We start from the raw sequence: 8,895 nt of genomic DNA on the forward strand, positions 1-8,895 counted from the left end.
TGCAGGTTGGCTCCATGGGGAGGGCACATACAAGAATCAACCAATAAATGCATAAGTAAGTGAAACAACACATCAATGTCTCTCTCTCCCCCCCGCTTCTTTCTCTCTCTCTCTAAAATCAATCAATAAATATAAATATATATCTACTCTCAATTGAGGAAACCCATTGTACTAGATTTCAGGTGTGAGAAGTAGAGACACCGAGCTCAGAGTTTATTAAATGCTTACCTGCCAGAGAAGGAGGTGGTCACGTTCTGGAAGCTGCGGGCATGGAGGCTGAAGTGTGGAGCAGGCTGCTCAGACCTACGGTGGTCAGCAAGAATGGCAGAGGAGGGGAGGCCCCAGAGAGCTCCTGGTCACCGTCCATGTACCGAGGACGCAGGTGGAGCAAGAGGAACCCTTCACAGCTCACAGCCCTTTAAGTGGGGAGAAACCTCCGTGACTTACAGGGGAAGAGTTCTGAGTTCAATGAACTGGCTCCACATTCAGGCTGATACTAACCCAACACCATCCATCAAGTGGCCTACAATCACACAGAAGACTCAAACGGCTAGTCAATCATTCATTAGTGAACACAAGCTAACACTACTGCCCCAAGCACCTGCCTTCAGACCCAGTGTGCGCAGAATGAGAGTTTGTTTGCTTTTTAAAACAGCTAGTTTCACTTTTGGCTCCAGTCAGTTGAAAATAATTTCCATTAAAGCCCTTTTTTCAAAGTAAGATCCTGCTTTAAAAAAACAAACAAAAACACACAAAACAACACAAGAAAAGATGTGTCCATAGTTATTCAAAATGTATGCTTTAAAGTGTAGTCAACAAATATTTTGTATATTTATAGACAACACAACTGCAAGAAGTTATTAATTAATGTAAAATATGGCTTTCGGTTAACTACATGGTTAAAATGTGAAGAAATTAAAGCTAAAATAGTATAAAGTGCCATTAAGTGGCAAAGTAATAAATTATCCCAATTGTTTTAAAATCCACAAGGTGGAAAACTGCCTTAAAAATCGGTTGTAGACAGGCAGTAAGAGAGCAGCGATTTAATGATATCCTGGAGGCCAGTGGTTTGGGAAAGATTTCTACAAGTGGGTTAGGCTAAGAGGGGAAGACAGGGCCTCCATCTGGGACCAGTCCTCCTGCGGTCATCTGGCCTGGCCAAGATGATCTTCCTTCCTCTATCTCCAGAGGGGAATGTAAAAAAAAAGGTCACAGCTCATAGAGGTCTTCTGGTCAGAGACGTTGACGACTTCCTTTTCTGGAAAAGTCTGTCCAAGGAAGGACACATCACCAAGCCCAACCCTGTCCCTCTAGGTGGGAAGGAGGGTGGGGTGGGGTGGGGTGGGGCAGAAGGACAGACCCTCCACCTTCCTACCAGGCTGAACGGCAGTATCTGGGAACTGACCTGAGTCCTGGGAGAGGCTCCTGCCTGCCTTTTCCTCCGGGGCTACGGGAGGACTGGCGGAAAGGAACTAGCCCTGTGCAGAGGGCTCTGGGGTGGGGCTGGCAGGGTGACCTTGGAGATCAGGAGCACTGAGGCCTCTTGGGACATCAGGAGGGGCCCAGGGCTCCCTGGCATGACTCCCTGGCACCTTTGGGCAAATGGAGGGTGCTAGAGAATCATTTGAAAAATAAACATAAAACGTCCCTCACCAAGTTAGAAAATCAAAGCGCAAAGCAGATCGCAAGTATGTTACTTTAAAAAGAACAGAGCCAATAACAAAGAAATATGGATGTAGGAAAACAGAGACCAGACCGCAGGGCTGACTCTTTGTTCTCTCCTGCTACATTAAGAGATAAGAAGCTTTTATATTATATACTTTTATACTTACACAGTCTCTTATTTCAACTCTGGCTTCTGGTATCAGTGCCCTTTTATGGACAAAGAAACCAGGAGGAAAAACCTGGCCCAGGATCACACCACAAGAAAGCCACAGAGCCAGGGTCTGAACCTCCCAGGCTGCGTTTTTAACTACTACGCCACTACATCCTTGTGTATCCTAAAGGCAGTAAACATCTTTATAAAATTTGTATAGAGTGCCTCCAGAACATAACATTAGAAATCAGAAGAAAAATGTCCCTTGAGCCCCACCACCTTAGTATTTTATTTATTTGTCTCCCCGAAGCGCCCAGCTTGTGGCTTTGTACACGCCAGGCTTTATCCAAAGTCTCACTAAATGCTGTATTTGTGTCTGTTCTGTTTGAGTAAAAAAGAATTTAAAGGAGGAAATTCCCGGAATTACAAAACCAAGAAAGCCTTCTGGTTACAAAAGCAAATGTACACGAGGAAAGGAAGCTAAAGTTCCTTAAAACACTTGACCCTGGTGGCACCGAGAGTCCCCAGAAGTGGAAATGGCCTCGATCCAGAACCACCCCAGGCGGGTTCTACTCTAAGGCAAACACTTGGCCACTTGCAAAGCCACCACCTCCGCCCCACGAGAGCATGTCTTCCCCTGCAGAGGCTCACTTCACTCCTGCAGGGACAGAGCCAGGAAGGGAAGGGGAAACTTTATTTTCCTGACTAAAAGGCTTGTTTGCTCACTGTTAAAATATTAAACATTACACAAACTGTTGAGTATTTCAATATTTGCTTTTTAGGTGAGCAACTGAATTGGTCCAGAGTGAGTGCATACTGTGGGCTGCTAATTTCTGAGAAGTCTCTTGATGGCACACAGAATTCCCCTAAAAATGGTTTTTCCAGTAGCTTTTGTTAAAGGGCTGTGGGGCGTGCCAGTTCACGAGCACCCACTGTTGTTCAGGGGCCCGCTGCTTAGCAGCACAGACCACTGGTGGTCCGTGAGGTCCGAAAGGTTGGCGACTGCTGCTTAGTGCATCTTGAGGAGTCTAGACACTTCCGATTTTATTTATTTATTATTTTTAAATCCCCACCTGAGGATATTTTTTCCATGGATTTTTAGAGAGCGTGGAAGGGAGGAAGGGAGGGGGAGAAAGAGAAATATCCATTGGTTGCCTTCCACATGTGCCTGTACAGGGGCCAGGGATCAAGCCTGCAACCCAGACACTTCCACTTTTTAGATTTGTGGGGATTTTCTTTTTCATTATGGGCTTAAATATGTCCTACATTTTATATATATGCCGGTGCAAAAAATAATGTTTTATTTCTGCATATATGGAACAGAATGGTGTTAAATGCTTCAAGAGAGTCACTGCTGAGCTATCCTCAAGACCAGAGAGCAGAAGTGGACAAGACACACACCCTATTATGTTCCTGTCATATCCCAGGTTCAGTACATCTCCTTCCATGGAAAACTAACTCTGCACAGGCCTGGAGGGAGGAACAGGTGGGAAGAAGGGGTCTCCATAAAGCCACAGGCATGCCTCCTGGCAGAGAACAGACAACCATGATTCTGCCCTCTTTACCACAGGTGTGGAACAGAGAGATGGCCTGGTTGGTGGTGCTGGCCAGGACTCAGCACTTTTCCTGAGAACCAAGGTGGATGAGGATCTATCTCAGCTAGGAAAGCCCTTCTTTATCAACACGGGAGTCTGTAACAGTCAGCAGCATTAGGGGTCGACATGTGTACACACTGAAGAAGGCCTGACAAGTACTTAATTAATGTTTGCTGGTAGAATCGGTGGCCTTTTAGGATACACAAGACAAAAAAGCATTTATTAATCCAACAAACATTTGCCAAGTGCTCACTGTGTGATGGGCACTTTTACCAGGTAATAAGGATTTGGAAATGAAAATTCCAGCGTTCTTAATCCAAGGAGTTCACAGTCTGAATGTTTGCATGTACTATAATTGCTAAACCTGAAGCCAAATAAAAGCATCGTGAAATTCTGGAGAAGACAGAATTTGATGTGTGTACGTGTGTATGTGTGTGTGTGAGTGTGAGTGTGTGTGAGTGTATGTGTAAGAGAGCTCTGGGAAGGCTTTCAGGAGGAGGTTGCATGGGAGATGGGAGACTGGTCTCAAGTTTCTTATTTTTCCAATCTTATGTTTGGTTTATTCTTTTTTTAAAATAAATATATGCAAATTTATTAAGTTAAAAATTCTGTTAAATGCAGAATCCCTGCTTTAAATGAAAATGAAATTGCAGAAATATCCCCCTATACAAACATACATAAATATACAGGTAGATTTATCCAAAAAACAAAATGTCTGATCAAAATATGCATGGAGAACTGGTGCTCTCTGGATTCACTGGGCCACATTTTGCAGCATTTGGAGCACATTGGTCTCCAGTTTCTTGTTAGTTGGGGTGGGAGGGCATTACTAGATCACGGAGAAATGAAAGCGTGTGTGTGGGGAACAGCAAGTCGTGTGGAGTGGTGGTGGGGGAACAGCAGGGAATAAGCCAGAAAGAGAAGCCAACGAGGGCTTGGATGCTATGTCAAGAAGGGAGTTGGGGTGGGGCATGGAGGGAGAGGGTCTCCAAATGTGCAGTAATGCTGCTTGTGGGTGTTTTGTTTTGCTTAATCTTTTACCCAGTACATGATCCTTTTCTGGGGGCAGAGTGAACAGTAAATATGTGAAAATGTCTAATTCAATGAATTCTTCAATGAAATGCCCATATAACAGTAAACACTGTCAAAAACAGGCTAAAACTAGCAGGCACATTTATTGAGTATGGTCCCTGCCAGTGAACCCACTATTAGTCTCCAAGTGTGGTGAGCAAGATTATCTGCTGGAGTAATGGAATGGTGAGAAATATTGTTTATGTTTCTTTAAAAATGAGAAAAATTGGCTTTACTAATATTTTTAAAAAATATTTTTATTGATTTTTAGAGAGAGAAGATGGTAGAGAGATATAGAGATAGAAACATCGATGAGAGAGAAACATTATCGGTTGGCTGCCTTCTGCAGGGGATCGAGCCCACAACCTGGGCATGTGCCCTGACCGGGAATCGAACTAGTGACTTCTTAGTTCCTGGGTCAATGCTCAACCACTGAGCCACAACAGCCAGGCAGCTTTACTAATATTTAATACATGGACGGACCCTGGCACCTTTGTTGGCCTGTGTGTCAGCAGCCATGGGAACCCCGATGGAGGAGAGGTTCTGTGATACGGGGGTGACAGTGGGCCCTTCCCACTAGTTTACTTGAAGCCTCTAAGATATGTTAGAGTTTACATACTTCAAGATAGCATGGTTGAAGGACCTTGTATGCATATATGCATGGCTCATGGACACAGACAATGGGGCAGTGAGGACCTGGGGTGGGGGGCAGGGATGGGCTGGTGGAGGTCAATGGGGGCGGGGGGAAGGACATATGTAATACTTTCAACCACAAAGAATTATTTTTTTAAAAGATATGGTCGTATTCAATTAAAAACAAAAACCAGACTCTTAAATAGCCGAAGCATTATAATACTTTGTAGTGACTCAGGAATACCTGTGAAGATCTTTTATGACACAGAGGTTCACTGGTTATCTTGTGATTTGGAACTTAAGGAGGAAATCTGCATTTTCTTTCATGAAAAGTTCCAAATCTGGAGACCTTTTTCTTTTTTTTTCAAGGGCAAATGACTGCAGCAATGTGTCAGCTAAGCTTATTTCTTTCAAGCCAAAATACTCAAATCAGTCCCTTTCAGGAAAAGGTGTGATTGTGTTGCCAAGGATGCTGCAAGAGCACCATTTCACCAACATCTACACCTGCACACCCAGCGTGTTGGGAACTAGATTGCCAGCTTCTCTGATAGCCCATGAACATTTATCAGCCCAAATTCAAGAGCCCTTGCAGGATTGGTGAGTGGGATTGAAAAACAAGTACTGAAATCATAGCACAGTCTCTGTGTTTCCAGGAGGTGTGGTATCACATACCACAAGAACCAGGAACTGAAATGAACAGGACACAGAACCAGAACCAGACCTTCAAAGGCTGGAACATATATTTCACCATTTTATAAATGCGATGCAGACTTGATCACATGGTTTCTTTTAAAAACAGCATATGTTGGTGCAGTAGATTTTGTAGCATTAGCACATTGACAAATTTAATCGTGTTCACTTTCCCTCTCACCCTTTAAAAGTTCTATATTTGTGTATATTTCTATGTCCATAATATCAGGACAGTAGTGTTTAACTATAATTTATAAATAAATATAATATATGGGGGAAACATACTTAAATTCTTTTACACAAGAAAGTGCACAAAAAATAGTCTTTAGATAACTTATTTACACAAGTGGTCCTGGCATGAATGAGATGGGAAGAAATCCCTAAGGCTCAGTCATTGGCTGAGAGCAGACCCCTCCACACCTCTCCAGGCCGGGTTTGAGGATGTGGTCATTTGCATTGGGAGTGAGCGCTCAGGTGGAGACCTAGTGTGCTGGTCTCACACTCAACACTACCACCAGCTCTGTTCAGGGTTGGGGGCAGCCATCTCCTCAGGATCACATGGCTCTGAGTTTACAGTAAAGCTTCTGGTGGGAGTTGGTAGGGCATATGTTTGCCAAAGATGTGGCCCAAAGGAGGTTATTGGGAGAGAGTTCTATGAAATCTGCGCTGCTCATCCCTTTAAAACTTCTATATTTGTGTATATTTCTATGTCCATAATATTCATAACAGTAGTATATGCCTATAATTTATAAATAAATATAATATATGGGGATACACACTTAAATTCTTTTACAAAAGAAAGTGCTGCCTGCTTTTCTAACCCCTGCTGTAGCCTCAGTCCCATTTCCAGTCCTACTAGCTCATCTGCCTCTCTGGGTGTAGGAAATGAAGTAATGGGGCAACGGGAATCCACAGGGAGAGGTAACCATGGATCTTCTGTAAGGAGCAAGGCAGCAAGTCATTACTCAGCTCCTGCAACGGTTCCTACCTGCCTGTTGACTCCAACTCTCTTCAAATGTGCAAATAACTCTGAGCCATTCATACACTGCACGCGTCCCCCAGGACAGGGTCTGACACACCTTACACTTTCCCACAGGTGTCTGGGCCTTCTAGGGTTTTGTCTGCTTGGAATACCATCCACCATATCTGTCTCCACCTTCTGAAATCCCACCTATTATTTCTCAGCCCAGTCCTAGCACCTGTCAATCAGCCACTGATAACCTTGGTTCAAGGGTTCTTCATCTTGGCTGAACAACAGAATCTTTTGGAGGAGCTTCAAGACAGAAACTGATGTCTGAGGCCCATCCCTGGAGATTCTGGACTCTGTTCTGGACATGGGGCTCTTTCCCAAGTGATTATAACATTCAGCCAGAGTGAGACCTTCTGCTCTTGCTGAAAGCTATCCCTCCACCTCTGGACATCTTCAGCAGCTTTTCTGGATGTCTCATGTATCATGTATCCTGTCCTGTCTTATGTCACAGTTACTTGTGAATAAGTCATCTCTTTAACGCTACCCGAAAGTCCCTCAGAGCAGGGACCATGTCCAGGTAATCTTTCAATCATTCACAGAGCCTTGCCCACATTTTCTTCGGAGTTCTAGAATGCTTTCCCCCTCAACAGACTCAATAGCAGAAGAGTCTACTACTGCCATCTCAAGAAGCAGGTCTGGAGAAGAAACTGTTAACTAGGGAGTATTACGTGGGCCTTCCCAGTTGAGACTAAGTCAAAACAGGGTCCTATGAGACTGCCTGGCACATGCACCATGGGAGGCTAACATCTTTTTTAAAAACAGCTTGAGCTACCCTCCGTTCCAAAAGGCTGTCTCATCAGAATGGTGGTAGATCACCTTAGAGAGGGAATGATGCCATCCTATTTGTCAGACAGAATAAGCAAGTGTTTATTTTTTTAATTCTCTAAGAAGTTAAAAAGATGGGGGAGGGGGAATTCTCATGGCATCCATTTTTACCTATTTTCTTTTTCTCTTACATTTCCCATGATGCAAACTTCCTAAGGGAAAACAACCTTCATCCTTTCAAGTTCACAAGAGGCAGCATCAAATATACGGAATCAAATGGTATAGCTGCTCAGGAGCAAAGAGCATTAACTTTTTCACTTGAACCTTGTCTGAGTCTCCAGGCCTGGCATGTGCTGGGACTGCAAGACCAAACAAGAGCCAATCAGTGCCTTCAAGGAGCTCACAGTTCGAGAGGCAAAGGGACAAACAAACATAAATAATCCTATAAGGCAAACAGCTTTAATTGAATCATGTCCAAAGAAGTGAGGAAAGGGCATGCATTCACGTACAAATAGACAGTTGCCCTAAACCCTCCTGCAGGAGACAGGCCCTGCCCTCATTAAGCTTAGAGTGTACTGTGTGAGGACAGATACAAATTATACCAAATCGGGACTGACCATGGACACCAGAAGGTTGTACTTCGGGTTGCTGAAGGCCTCTCTGCCTAGACCAGGAGTACCCTTCCTGCTGTCCCCCACACAACTCCCACCACCAACAGTGGACCCCCGGATCCTCAATGAACCCCGGTTCTGGGACTGCGGGGTTGGGAGCAAGGTGACTCCAGTATGGAGAAGGATTACCACCCACATTGGGACTCTGCACCGAGAGATGAGCCAGCAGCATTCCCGGAGGCCCTGCCTCGGCTGCCCAGCCGGGGACGCAGCAGGACGCTACCAGACAGGTGTGGAGCGTGCCTGCTGGACGAATGCGGCGGGTCTCATCTCGGCTGGGCACAAAGGACTCCGCAGCTATTCTAATGTCCGGGAAGGTTTAGGTCTCTCCGAGGCCCGTGGCTTCAGCGACCTGCCTGCAGGGATGGGGACACGCCCAGAGAGGTTCGAGCGGTGAGGAAGCCTTAGTCAGGGCGGCCTGGCGCTGCAGGGAGGTGCACCTGCTGGGCGGGCGCGGGTGGGCGCGGGCAGAGCGGGGCGGTGCAGGGTGGCGGGGCTCCGGGGCAGGTCGGCTGGGCTGGGGCGACGGAGCGAGAGCGCTCCGCAGCCGCGCGCGCATTGCGGCGGGTCCCACGCACGTCACGGACCCTTGGCACCGGGATGCGGCGGCCGGGCTCTGCCCTC

At 45.7% G+C, this 8,895-nt stretch overlaps 1 protein-coding gene across 1 annotated transcript in view; it reads right to left on the reverse strand.

Annotated features, from left to right (window-relative positions):
• The window catches only part of ABCA3 (ATP binding cassette subfamily A member 3), a 45,441-nt gene extending 36,959 nt beyond the window's left edge, over positions 1–8,482 (reverse strand). The window contains exons 1-2 of the mRNA XM_023764457.1: positions 8,408–8,482; positions 229–416 (exon numbers count right to left, since the gene is read on the reverse strand). The gene's annotated coding sequence lies outside the window, so the exon portion shown is untranslated. The remainder of the gene's footprint in view (positions 1–228; positions 417–8,407) is intronic.
• Positions 8,483–8,895: the final 413 nt, after the last annotated feature.

Source organism: Myotis lucifugus, unplaced genomic scaffold (genome assembly GCF_000147115.1).
Source record: "Myotis lucifugus unplaced genomic scaffold, Myoluc2.0 scaffold_332, whole genome shotgun sequence".
Lineage (NCBI taxonomy): Eukaryota > Metazoa > Chordata > Mammalia > Chiroptera > Vespertilionidae > Myotis > Myotis lucifugus.